Genomic DNA, 15,468 nt, shown 5'->3' with positions numbered 1-15,468 from the left:
GACACAGCTTCCCATAATTGTATACTGAAAGGACACTCTAGCAGTAGATGTTCCATGGTCTCTAGTATCTGGGGACACTCTTCTCTAGGACAGAATCTGTCCAACATGAATCTACACTTAAGGTTGACTCTAACATACATTTTGCCATGGAATCCTAACCATGCCACGTCCCTCATGTGCGGAGGAACTCTAGAGTCATCCAGGATTTTTGCAGCCTGTCTTATATCAAGGCTCGGGGCTTCCCTCAATTGTATATGGACAGTGAACTGACATCTAAGGAGCTTCTTGTACAACTCCTTCCTATGGAGTAACTTGACATCATCATATAAGATCTTCCATTTAATGATCTTCCTGATTATATTGACTCCATACCAAGACACGTTATTCTTAATGCGCCCTGAGATCCTCTTTATGGGGTCACCTATTGACCACACAGACACAAACTGCTGGATCTGACTTTTAAACAAACTGCCCCATGGCTTCACCTCAGCATTCTTACAAATAAAAAATTCTTCATCAGAAACATAAGACTAAAGAAGAGCTCCGGGCAGGGCATGGAGAGACCACCTTCCTTATGAGGGAGATAGACAATGTTCCTCCTGACTACATTGACCCTGTTACCCCACAAGAAGCGGAAGAAAACGTTTGTCAGTCTGGGAAGTAAAGTATCCGGTACTGGAAACACCACACTGATATATAGGAAGAGCGGGGAGGGAAGCTCTTCAACAGGCGGACCTTCTCCTGATACGTCAGCCGCCAGTGCTTCCAGCTCAGCACCTTCTGCTCACACAGCGCTAACTTCTCCTCCCAGTTCACCTTCCCTTCATCCACAGCTCCAAACACAACCCCCAAAATCTTTATCTTCTCCTGAACTGTTCTGAAGGGCACCGAGAAGACATCGCTGTCACTTCCCAACCACAAGGCCTCGCTCTTCTCCATATTCACAGCAGAATTAGACACCTGGGAAAACCTGGCTATCTCTTGCTGTAGAGCTGCACAGTCACCAGCAGAAGACAACATGACCGTCACGTCATCCGCATAGGCGCAGAACTTTATCTCCTCTACTTTATTCTGCAAATGACATTTCAACCCCATAAACTTTTTATTGTCCTGCAATTTCCTTAAAAATGGATCCAGACTAAACACATATAATAATGGGCTGAGAGGGCAGCCTTGCCGCACACCCGACTTTATACTGAAGGCGTCTGCCAAGTGACCATTAATCAGAGGCCGGCTAACTGCCTCCTTATACAGAACCTGCAGCCATTGTACAAACTGCGCAGGAAGGCCGTACTCCAACAACACCTGATACAGGAAATCATGATGGACTCTATCAAAGGCCTTACTCTGGTCTAAGCCTACTATATATGTCCCCACCTCATGCTGCTTAATATAAGTCATGGATTCTCTCATCAGCAGCAAGGAGTCCTCTATAGTCCGGCCTTCACACCACACGTCTGATCAGGGATGATGAGATCATCCGCCACCTCACTCAGCCTGTAATACAAGATCTTGGCCAGGATTTTATAATCCGTGTTCAGCAGGGACAATGGACGCCAATTTTTTAAATCTTTCTGATTTCCCTTCTTTGCTAGGAGAACTAGAACAGATTTATACTGCGATTGTAAAAGTTTCCCAGCAGAGAGGCAATCATTATATACCTGCACCAGGTCAGGGGCCAATAAATCCCTGAACTCCTTATAAAACTCGCTGGTCAGGCCGTCCAGACCAGGACTCTTCTTGGTTTTTAAGGAGTCGATGCTCCTCTTTACCTCCTCCTCAGATATAGGGTCAGCCATGCCATCTGCCTGCGCTGGATCTAATTTTGGCAGGGTCACACTCTTCAGATAGGCCTTTATGTCGCCATCTCTAATCTGACTCCCTTCAAACAGTTTTCCATAATAATTTCCAATGATTTTATGAAGTTTTTTTTGTTCTGATTGCTCCATCCCGTTCTCATCTAATAGACTCACCAGACGTTTCTTACTAACCCGGTTCTTACAGGCAATAAAGGGATCTGGGGTATGAACCCCCCAACTATCAAACTGGCCTTCTGCCTTCAGGGACTTGAGGCGATCATACTGCAGCTGTCTCATCTTCTGCTTTATCTGGCGGACGCTCTCGCCGTCTACCTGCTCTCCACTATTCATCTTACTATATAGACGGCTCAGTAGCAGTCTCAGGGCAGAATACCTCATATACTCCATATTACTCCGTCTCTTTGCAGCTCTTATAATAAACTGCTTGATGTCTCTTTTCATGTCCTCCCACCACTCCGCTGTATCATCGCACATACACTGGGTAGTTCTCCGGTCGTTATAAAATGTGATAAAGGACTCTTTAAACTGTGGATCCTGGAGCGCAGAGCTATTTACCTTCCAGTAGCCCTTACCATAGACCACAGCATCGTCCAGATCCAGCGTTACACTCACCATACAATGGTCGGAGAACTCTATAGGACTTATCCTATACTGAGAACACTTCAATTCTTTCTTAATGTACACACGGTCTATTCTGCTTGCATGACCTCCCTTATGATAAGTGTAGGCTTTACGACTACAATGTAGACCATAGGGGTCCACTAAATGAGCCTGCTGGACTAGACTATTGAGAAAATTTTCATCATATCTCAATCTTTTGTGACTACTGGAACGATCCACATTACTGGAGACACTATTGAAGTCACCACTCAAAATAAAGACCTTAGAAGTAAAACAATAGGGCTTAATATTTTGGAATAATTCCCTCCTCTCTTTCCTGGTTTGCTGGGCATAGATATTAATGACTCTATAATGTACAGTGTCCAGGGTAAAGTCCAGCATCAGGCAGCGGCCGGAGCAGAGCTCCAGGACTTTCTCCACTTGTACATCCATATTATTAAATAGAATTCCTACGCCATCATTTCGTTCCAGTCCAAAGGACCAGAATGATGGTCCGTGTCTCCAGTCTCTCTTGGCTGCGTACACCTGAGCATTGCTCTTCAGATAAGTCTCTTGTATAAAGATGATGTCAGATTTGTCGTCAGACAGACGCTGGAATATCGCCTGCCGCCTGCTCCTATTCTTCACACTGTTCACATTGATGGAGGTGATTTTCAGCATCATCCTGGTTACAGATCTTTCCTACTTTTTTTCCTTCTTCCACTGCTATGTCCCGTTACACCCCATCTTTTGGTGGACATTGGGGGGTCAGAGTCTTCATCCTGAGGTTCGTCGTCTGGGTTGCGTGAGGAGACTTGCTCCATCTCTGCTTCTTCTTCCTGGTCATCTTCTCCCAGCGCACAGTAACGTCCCCCCGTTATCGCCAGCACTGGAGACTCCGGTGATTTCTTTGCAGCAGTGATTTTTTTCCTCGAAGAATCATCTGTTTTACTTCTCCTTTTAACCGTCTGAAATCCCTCCTCATCCATACTAGTCGCTGCGGCTGGATCAGCTGGTTCTTTACTGGTCGCTGCGACTAGATCAGCTGGTTTTTTACTGGTCGCTGCAGCTGGATCAGCTGGTTCCTTACTGGTCGATGCAGCTGGATCAGCTGGTTCCTTAATGGTGTTGGGCAGATTTTTAGATGTTTTGGTGACAGAGTGACTGGATATTTTACTTTTAGCATGACCTCTATTTTCAGTGGCTGGTGACACTTCTGCAGCATCCACAGATGGGACATTCGTCCCTGGAGCAGGGTCTCTGGTACTTCGGCTTACATCATCGCTGGGGCTTCCAGGTTCTGGGGTTGTATCTACACATATGGAGACATCCTCCTGCTCTTCCTCCATGGCTTCTTTAAAGGTCTCCTCTTTATTATGTTCTGCATGTGGACACTCCCGGAATGTATGTCCAGGTCCTAAGCACAGGTTACAGATGACAGGTCCTGTACACTCGTCCTTCACATGCCCAAACTGACCACATAGTGAGCACTTAATACGGGAACAGTTGAACGCCAGGTGTCTGCCCCCACATCTATGGCACCGTCGCGGTTGACCAGGGTAGTAACATATGCCTCTCTCCGAGCCCAGGTAGAAGGAGTGCGGCAGATGTCTGGTCACTCCATTCTCCTGAACCAGCTGGATCTTGACAGAATATCCTCCATTCCAGATCTCCTCCTCATCATAGATCTTTGTTGGCAGTCTCTTCACCTCACAATATCTGCTCAACCAGTGCTGCAAATCTGCCAGAGCCACCACCTCAGACTGGAACAGGACGGTGGCGGTGACTACCTGGGGTTTAGTCAGCTGGATGACATGTAGATGCTCCCACATCGCGTGCTCCTTTGTATCGTTATAAATACTCCAGAACAAGTCTAGACTATATTGCAGCTTGAAACTGATGTCATAATTCCTGCTGGAGGGAACGTGGATCAGAGCGAACACCTCAGAAGCTTTAAACTTCATAAACTCCTTCAACAAAACTTTCCCAATGTAGAGTCTGGAAGGGATGTTTTCCTCTGGTCCTGAGTACCTGATTCTGACCGCGTTCCTCCTCTGAGGTGTGGGGTTAGTCGGTCTTGTGACGCTGGAGAACAGTCTCCTGTACTGAGGTCTGTCAGCAGGTGGGTCAGGACTGGACCTCTCCTCAGCTGATTGTACTGCAGATCCTCCTGTGTCTGCTCCTGATCGCTGTGTAACCTGCACTCCATTCACTGACACTGCGGGCGGCTGAACCTCCAGAACAGGGTCTGCAATGTCCACCTCAGCCTGTGCCACTGGTTCATCAGATATCAGACTGTCAATCACCGCGGTGAGCGAAGTCTCACTTATAATATCAGGACATGAGGCACTTTCTTGCTCACTCCCAGGAGTGCCACTCGCATTTACTTCATCAGTACTGCACATAGAGTCTACTGCAGTTAACCCCTCGTCAGCTGGCACACATTTCTCTGCAGCTTTAGCAGCATTTTTGTTCACTGATTGCACAGACCCCACACATGATGAGAGATGTGATCCTCCAGCCACTGCACACTCATATCTTCCAGGGTTTCCCTGTGCCACAATATTATACACAGTCTTATAGTCAGTGTCTTTTTTTGCAATGATATTTTTTCTCTTCACAGTTTGGGCTCTAGTCTCCCTTTTATTCTCCATTGCCCGGTTCTTTATTTTGGGCACTGTGCATGAGTCTTTCTGCAATCTCTCCTTCAATATCACCAGCTCACGTGTACAAACATCAAGACACTCACATTTCATCAGCTTTGCCTTTGGATCAGTCTCTTGGTTAATTTCAGTTCTCAATTTGCGAACTTGCATTTCCATTTTAAAGATATTTTTCTTTGTCATTTTTGTGCACAATTCACCAACATCATGAGATTCAGTTGACTCACCAGCCACCATTTCCAGATCTTCACCTCCACCATCTCCATGCTGCAGGTCAAACTCCAGACTCTGGGCTTTCCCAGGATCATCAGCCCAGGACCCCTCCCCTCCACCTGGGTCAGAAGCCATGCATAGTCCTAACAGGGAGCTCACAAGCACACGTCTATCCTCTCCTATGGACAAGAATATAACTACTATAATACTGCCCCTATATACAAGAATATAACTACTATAATACTGCCCCTATATACAAGAATATAACTACTATAATACTGCCCCTATATACAAGAATATAACTACTATAATACTGCTCCTATATACAAGAATATAACTACTATAATATTGCTTCCTATATACAAGAATATAACTACTATAATACTGCCCCTATGTACAAGAATATAACTACTATAATACTGCCCCTATATACAAGAATATAACTACTATTATACTGCTCCTATATACAAGAATATAACTACTATAATATTGCTTCCTATATACAAGAATATAACTACTATAATACTGCGTCCTATATACAAGAATATAACTACTATAATACTGCTCCCTATATACAAGAATATAACTACTATAATACTGCCCCCTATATACAAGAATATCACTACTATAATACTGCCCCTATATACAAGAATATAACTACTATAATACTGCCCCCTATATACAAGAATATAACTACTATAATACTGCCCCTATATACAAGAATATAACTACTATAATACTGCCTCCTATATACAAGAATATAACTACTATAATACTGCTCCTATATACAAGAATATAACTACTATAATACTGCCCCTATATACAAGAATATAACTACTATAATACTGCTCCTATATACAAGAATATAACCACTATAATACTGCCCCCTATATACAAGAATATAACTACTATAATACTGCTCCTATATACAAGAATATAACTACTATAAGGGCGGGTTCACACATAGCGGAATTTCACTTAAATTCCGCTGCGGACACTCCGCAGCGTTAATCCGCAGCGGAGCCGTTTCTCCATTGACTTTCACTTTAATTTAGCAGTGTTCGTTTACACGATGCGTACAATTCCGCTGCGGAGCATAGGCTGCGGAGCGGAATTTGTTGTCCGCAGCATGCTCTGTCTGTTGCGGAGCAGTGGCGGACTGGTTGCGGACTCATGGCGGAATTTCTCCATTGACTTCAATGGAGAGTCAAAATTCCGCAATGAAGTCCGCAGATCTTATGTGTGCTGCGGAGCGTATTGTTTTTACTACCATGACATTTCTTCATTCTGGCTGGACCTATGTATTTCTAGGTCTACAGCCAGACTGAGGAAGTCAATGGGGCTCCCGTAATGACGGGAGCGTTGCTAGGAGACGTCTGTAAATAGTCACTGTCCAGGGTGCTGAAAGAGTTACGCGATCGGCAGTAACTGTTTCTGCACCCGGGACAGTGACTACCGATCTCAATATACATGTATCTGTAAAAAAACATATAAGTTCATACTTACCGAGAACTCCCTGCGTCTGTCTCCAGTCCGGCCTCCCAGGATGACGTTTCAGTGTAAGTGACGGCTGCAGCCAATCACAGGCCAAGCACAGGCTGCAGCGGTCACATGGACTGGAGCGTCATCCAGGGAGGTCGGGCTGGATGCCGAAAGAGGGACGCGTCACCAAGACAACGGGCGGTAAGTATGAATTTCTTTGACTTTCACTAGGGAAAGTGCTGTCCCTTCTCTCTATCCTGCACTGATAGGGAGAAGGGAAGCACTTTTCCTGCAGTCCGCAGCAGCTAGTCCGCATCAATTTTCTGCACATTTTGTGCAGATCCGCTGCAGAATCTGCAACGCAGATTCTGTGCGGCATTGATGCGGACAGTTGCGGAGGAATTCCGCCATGTGTGGTCATGCCCTAATACTGCTCCTATATACAAGAATATAACTACTATAGTACTGCCCCCTATATACAAGAATATACCTACTATAATACTGCCCCCTATATACAAGAATATAACTACTATAATACTGCTCCTATATACAAGAATATAACTACTATAATACTGCCACTATATACAAGAATATAACTACTATAATACTGCCCCTATATACAGGAATATAACTACTATAATACTGCTCCTATATACAAGAATATAACTACTATAATACTGCCCCTATGTACAAGAATATATACTATAATACTGCCCCCTATGTACAAGAATATATACTATAATACTGCCCCTATATACAAGAATATAACTACTATAATACTACTTCTATATACAAGAATATAACTACTATGATACTGCCCCCTATATACAAGAATATAAATACTATAATACTGCCCCTATATACAAGAATATAACTACTATAATACTGCCCCCTATATACAAGAATATAACTACTATAATACTGCTTCTATATACAAGAATATAACTACTATAATACTGCTCCTATATACAAGAATATAACTACTATAATACTACCCCCTATATACAAGAATATAACTACTATAATACTGCTCCTATATACAAGAATATAACTACTATTATACTGCCCCTATATACAGGAATATAACTACTATAATACTGCCCCCTATATACAAGAATATAACTACTATAATACTGCCTCCTATATACAAGAATATAACTACTATAATACTGCCCCTATATACAAGAATATAACTACTATAATACTGCCTCCTATATACAAGAATATAACTACTATAATACTGCCCCCTATATACAAGAATATAACTACTATAATACTCCCCCCTATATTCAAGAATATAACTACTATAATACTGCCCCTATATACAAGAATATAACTACTATAATACTGCCCCTATATAAAAGAATATAACTACTATAATACTGCCCCCTATATACAAGAATATAACTACTATAATACTGTCCCTATATACAAGAATATAACTACTATAATACTGCCCCTATATACAAGAATATAACTACTATAATACTACCCCTATATACAAGAATATAACTACTATAATACTGCTCCTATATACAAGAATATAACTGCTATAAATACTGCTCCTATACACAAGAATATAACTACTATAATACTGCCCCTACATACAAGAATATAACTACTATAATACTGCCCCCCTATATACAAGAATATAACTACTATAATACTGTCCCCTATATACAAGAATATAACTACTATAACACTGGCCCTATATACAAGAATATAGCTACTATAATACTGCCCCCTATATACAAGAATATAGCTACTATAATACTGCTCCTATATACAAGAATATACCTACTATAATACTGCTCCTATATACAAGAATATAACTACTATAATACTGCTCCTATACACAAGAATATAACTACTATAATACTGCCTCTATATACAAGAATATAACTACTATAATACTGCCCCCCTATATACAATAATATAACTACTATAATACTGCCCCCTATATACAAGAATATAACTACTATAATACTGGCCCTATATACAAGAATATAGCTACTATAATACTGCCCCCTATATACAAGAATATAGCTACTATAATACTGCTTCTATATACAAGAATATAACTACTATAATACTGCTCCTATATACAAGAATATAACTACTATAATACGGCCCCTATATACAAGAATATAACTACTATAATACTGCTCCCTATATACAAGAATATAACTACTATAATACTGCCACCTATATACAAGAATATAACTACTATAATACTGCTCCTATATACAAGAATATAACTACTATAATACTGCACTATATACAAGAATATAACTACTATAATACTGCCCCTATATACAAGAATATAACTACTATAATACTGTTCCTATATACCAGAATATACCTACTATAATACTGCTCCTATATACAAGAATATAACTACTATAATACTGCCCCTATATACAAGAATATAACTACTATAATACTGCCTCTATATACAAGAATATAACTACTATAATACTGTTCCTATATACAAGAATATAACTACTATAATACTGCCCCCTATATACAAGAATATAGCTACTATAATACTGCTTCTATATACAAGAATATAACTACTATAATACTGCTCCTATATACAAGAATATAACTACTATAATACGGCCCCTATATACAAGAATATAACTACTATAATACTGCTCCCTATATACAAGAATATAACTACTATAATACTGCCACCTATATACAAGAATATAACTACTATAATACTGCTCCTATATACAAGAATATAACTACTATAATACTGCACTATATACAAGAATATAACTACTATAATACTGCCCCTATATACAAGAATATAACTACTATAATACTGTTCCTATATACCAGAATATACCTACTATAATACTGCTCCTATATACAAGAATATAACTACTATAATACTGCCCCTATATACAAGAATATAACTACTATAATACTGCCTCTATATACAAGAATATAACTACTATAATACTGTTCCTATATACAAGAATATAACTACTATAATACTGCCCCCCTATATACAAGAATATAACTACTATAATACTGCCCCTATATACAAGAATATAACTACTATAATACTGCCCCCTATATACAAGAATATAACTACTATAATACTACCCTCTATATACGAGAATATAACTACTATAATACTGCTCCTATATACAGGAATATAACTACTATTAGGGCATGACCACACATGGCGGAATTCCTCCGCAACTGTCCGCATCAATGCCGCACCTAATCCGGGTTGCGGATTACGGCTGCGGATCTGCACAAAATGTGCAGAAAATTGATGCGGACTGGCCGCTGCGGACTGCAGGAAAAGTGCTTCCCTTCTCCCTATCAGTGCAGGATAGAGAGAAGGGACAGCACTTTCCCTAGTGAAAGTAAAAGAAATTCATACTTACCGCCCGTTGTCTTGATGACGCGTCCCTCCTTCGGCATCCAGCCCGACCTCCCTGGATGACGCGCCAGTCCATGTGACCGCTGCAGCCTGTGCTTGGCCTGTGATTGGCTGCAGCCGTCACTTCCACTGAAACGTCATCCTGGGAGGCCGGACTGGAGACAGAAACAGGGAGTTCTCGGTAAGTATGAACTTATATGTTTTTTTACAGGTTGCTGTATATTGGGATCGGTAGTCACTGTCCCGGGTGCAGAAACAGTTACTGCCGATCGCTTAACTCTTTCAGCACCCTGGACAGTGACTATTTACAGACGTCTCCTAGCAACGCTCCCGTCATTACGGGAGCCCCATTGACTTCCTCAGTCTGGCTGTAGACCTAGAAATACATAGGTCCAGCCAGAATGAAGAAATGTCATGTCAAAAAACCAATACGCTCCGCACCACACATAACATGTGCATGACAGCTGCGGACTTCATTGCGGAACTTAGAATCTCCATTGAAGTCAATGGAGAAATTCCGCCATGAGTCCGCAACCAGTCCGCCACTGCTCCGCAACAGACAGAGCATGCTGCGGACACCACATTCCGCTCCGCAGCCTATGCTCCGCAGCGGAATTGTACGCATCGTGTAAACGAACACTGCGAAATTAAAGTGAAAGTCAATGGAGAAACGGCTCCGCTGCGGATTAACGCTGCGGAGTGTCCGCAGCGGAATTTAAGTGAAAATCCGCCATGTGTGAACCCGCCCTAATACTTCCCCTATATACAAGAATATAACTACTATAATACTGCTCCTATATACAAGAATATAACTACTATAATACTGCCCCTATATACAAGAATATAACTACTAAAATACTGCCCCCTATATACAAGAATATAACTACTATAATACTGCCCCCTATATACAAGAATATAACTACTATAATACTGCCCCTATATACAAGAATATAACTACTATAATACTGCCCCCTATATACAAGAATATAACTACTATAATACTGCCCCTATATACAAGAATATAACTACTATAATACTGCCCCCTATATACAAGAATATAACTACTATAATACTGCTCCTATATACAAGAATATAACTACTATAATACTGCCCCTATATACAAGAATATAACTACTATAATATTGCTTCCTATATACAAGAATATAACTACTATAATACTGCGTCCTATATACAAGAATATAACTACTATAATACTGCTCCCTATATACAAGAATATAACTACTATAATACTGCCCCCTATATACAAGAATATCACTACTATAATACTGCCCCTATATACAAGAATATAACTACTATAATACTGCTCCTACATACAAGAATATAACTACTATAATACTGCCCCCTATATACAAGAATATAACTACTATAATACTGTCCCCTATATACAAGAATATAACTACTATAATACTGCTCCTATATACAAGAATATAACTACTATAATACTGCCCTATATACAAGAATATAACTACTATAATACTGCCCCCTATATACAAGAATATAACTACTATAATACTGCCCCTATATACAAGAATATAACTACTATAATATTGCTTCCTATATACAAGAATATAACTACTATAATACTGCGTCCTATATACAAGAATATAACTACTATAATACTGCTCCCTATATACAAGAATATAACTACTATAATACTGCCCCCTATATACAAGAATATCACTACTATAATACTGCCCCTATATACAAGAATATAACTACTATAATACTGCTCCTACATACAAGAATATAACTACTATAATACTGCCCCCTATATACAAGAATATAACTACTATAATACTGTCCCCTATATACAAGAATATAACTACTATAATACTGCTCCTATATACAAGAATATAACTACTATAATACTGCCCCCTATATACAAGAATATAACTACTATAATACTGCTCCTATATACAAGAATATAACTACTATTAGGGCGGGTTCACACATAGCGGAATTTCACTTAAATTCCGCTGCGGACACTCCGCAGCGTTAATCCGCAGCGGAGCCGTTTCTCCATTGACTTTCACTTTAATTTAGCAGTGTTCGTTTACACGATGCGTACAATTCCGCTGCGGAGCATAGGCTGCGGAGCGGAATTTGGTGTCCGCAGCATGCTCTGTCTGTTGCAGAGCAGTGGCGGACTGGTTGCGGACTCATGGCGGAATTTCTCCATTGACTTCAATGGAGAGTCAAAATTCCGCAATGAAGTCCGCAGATCTTATGTGTGCTGCGGAGCGTATTGTTTTTACTACCATGACATTTCTTCATTCTGGCTGGACCTATGTATTTCTAGGTCTACAGCCAGACTGAGGAAGTCAATGGGGCTCCCGTAATGACGGGAGCGTTGCTAGGAGACGTCTGTAAATAGTCACTGTCCAGGGTGCTGAAAGAGTTACGCGATCGGCAGTAACTGTTTCTGCACCCGGGACAGTGACTACCGATCTCAATATACATGTATCTGTAAAAAAAAATATAAGTTCATACTTACCGAGAACTCCCTGCGTCTGTCTCCAGTCCGGCCTCCCAGGATGACGTTTCAGTGTAAGTGACGGCTGCAGCCAATCACAGGCCAAGCACAGGCTGCAGCGGTCACATGGACTGGAGCGTCATCCAGGGAGGTCGGGCCGGATGCCGAAAGAGGGACGCGTCACCAAGACAACGGGCGGTAAGTATGAATTTCTTTTACTTTCACTAGGGAAAGTGCTGTCCCTTCTCTCTATCCTGCACTGAATAGGGAGAAGAGAAGCACTTTTCCTGCAGTCCGCAGCGGCCAGTCCGCATCAATTTTCTGCACATTTTGTGCAGATCCGCTGCAGAATCTGCAACGCAGATTCTGTGCGGCATTGATGCGGACAGTTGCGGAGGAATTCCGCCATGTGTGGTCATGCCCTAATACTGCTCCTATATACAAGAATATAACTACTATAGTACTGCCCCCTATATACAAGAATATAACTACTATAATACTGCCCCCTATATACAAGAATATAACTACTATAATACTGCTCCTATATACAAGAATATAACTACTATAATACTGCCACTATATACAAGAATATAACTACTATAATACTGCCCCTATATACAGGAATATAACTACTATAATACTGCTCCTATATACAAGAATATAACTACTATAATACTGCCCCTATGTACAAGAATATATACTATAATACTGCCCCCTATGTACAAGAATATATACTATAATACTGCCCCTATATACAAGAATATAACTACTATAATACTACTCCTATATACAAGAATATAACTACTATGATACTGCCCCCTATATACAAGAATATAACTACTATAATACTGCCCCTATATACAAGAATATAACTAATATAATACTGCCCCCTATATACAAGAATATAAATACTATAATACTGCCCCCTATATACAAGAATATAACTACTATAATACTGCCCCCTATATACAAGAATATAACTACTATAATACTGCCACCTATATACAAGAATATAACTACTATAATACTGCTCCTATATACAAGAATATAACTACTATAATACTGCCCCCTATATACAAGAATATAAATACTATAATACTGCCCCCTATATACAAGAATATAACTACTATAATACTGCCCCCTATATTCAAGAATATAACTACTATAATACTGCCACCTATATACAAGAATATAACTACTATAATACTGCTCCTATATACAAGAATATAACTACTATAATACTGCCTCCTATATACAAGAATATAACTACTATAATACTGCCCCCTATATACAAGAATATAACTACTATAATACTGCCACCTATATACAAGAATATAACTACTATAATACTGCTCCTATATACAAGAATATAACTACTATAATACTGCCCCCTATATACAAGAATATAACTACTATAATACTGCTCCTATATACAAGAATATAACTACTATAATACTGCTCCTATATACAAGAATATAACTGCTATAATACTGCCCCCTATATACAAGAATATATACTATAATAATGCCCCCTATGTACAAGAATATAACTACTATAATACTAGCCCCTATATACAAGAATATAACTACTATAATACTGCCCCTATATACAAGAATATAACTACTATAATACTACTCCTATATACAAGAATATAACTACTATAATACTGCCCTCTATATACAAGAATATAACTACTATAATACTGCCCCTATATACAAGAATATAACTACTATAATACTGCCACTCTATACAAGAATATAACTACTATAATACTGCTCCTATATACAAGAATATAACTACTATAATACTGCTCCTATATACAAGAATATAACTACTATAATACTGCCCCTATATACAAGAATATAACTACTATAATACTGCTCCTATATACAAGAATATAACTACTATAATACTGCTCCTATATACAAGAATATAACTACTATAATACTGCCCCTATATACAAGAATATAACTACTATAATACTGCCCCCTATATACAATAATATAACTACTATAATACTGCCCCCTATATACAAGAATATAACTACTATAATACTGCTCCTATATACAAGAATATAACTACTATAATACTGCTCCTATATACAAGAATATATCTACTATAATACTGCTCCTATATACAAGAATATAACTACTATAATACTGCTCCTATATACAAGAATATAACTACTATAATACTGCCCCTATATACAAGAATATAACTACTATAATACTGCCCCCTATATACAATAATATAACTACTATAATACTGCCCCTATATACAAGAATATAACTACTATAATACTGCCCCCTATATACAGGAATATAACTACTATAATACTGCCTCCTATATACAAGAATATAACTACTATAATACTGCTCCTATATACAAGAATATAACTACTATAATACTGCTCCTATATACAAGAATATAACTACTATAATACTGCTCCTATATACAAGAATATAACAACTATAATACTGCCCCTATATACAAGAATATAACTACTATAATACTGCCCCTATATACAAGAATATAACTACTATAATACTGCTCCTATATACAAGAATATAACTACTATAATACTGCTCCTATATACAAGAATATAACTACTATAATACTGCCCACTATATACAAGAATATAACTACTATAATACTGCCCCTATATACAAGAATATAACTACTATAATACTGCCCCTATATACAAGAATAGAACTACTATAATACTGCCCCTATATACAGGAATATAACTACTATAATACTGCCCCTATATACAAGAATATAGCTACTATAATA

The sequence above is a fragment of the Rhinoderma darwinii genome, chromosome 6 (genome assembly GCF_050947455.1).
Source record: "Rhinoderma darwinii isolate aRhiDar2 chromosome 6, aRhiDar2.hap1, whole genome shotgun sequence".
Classification (NCBI taxonomy): domain Eukaryota; kingdom Metazoa; phylum Chordata; class Amphibia; order Anura; family Rhinodermatidae; genus Rhinoderma; species Rhinoderma darwinii.
This window is presented reverse-complemented; position numbering follows the sequence as displayed.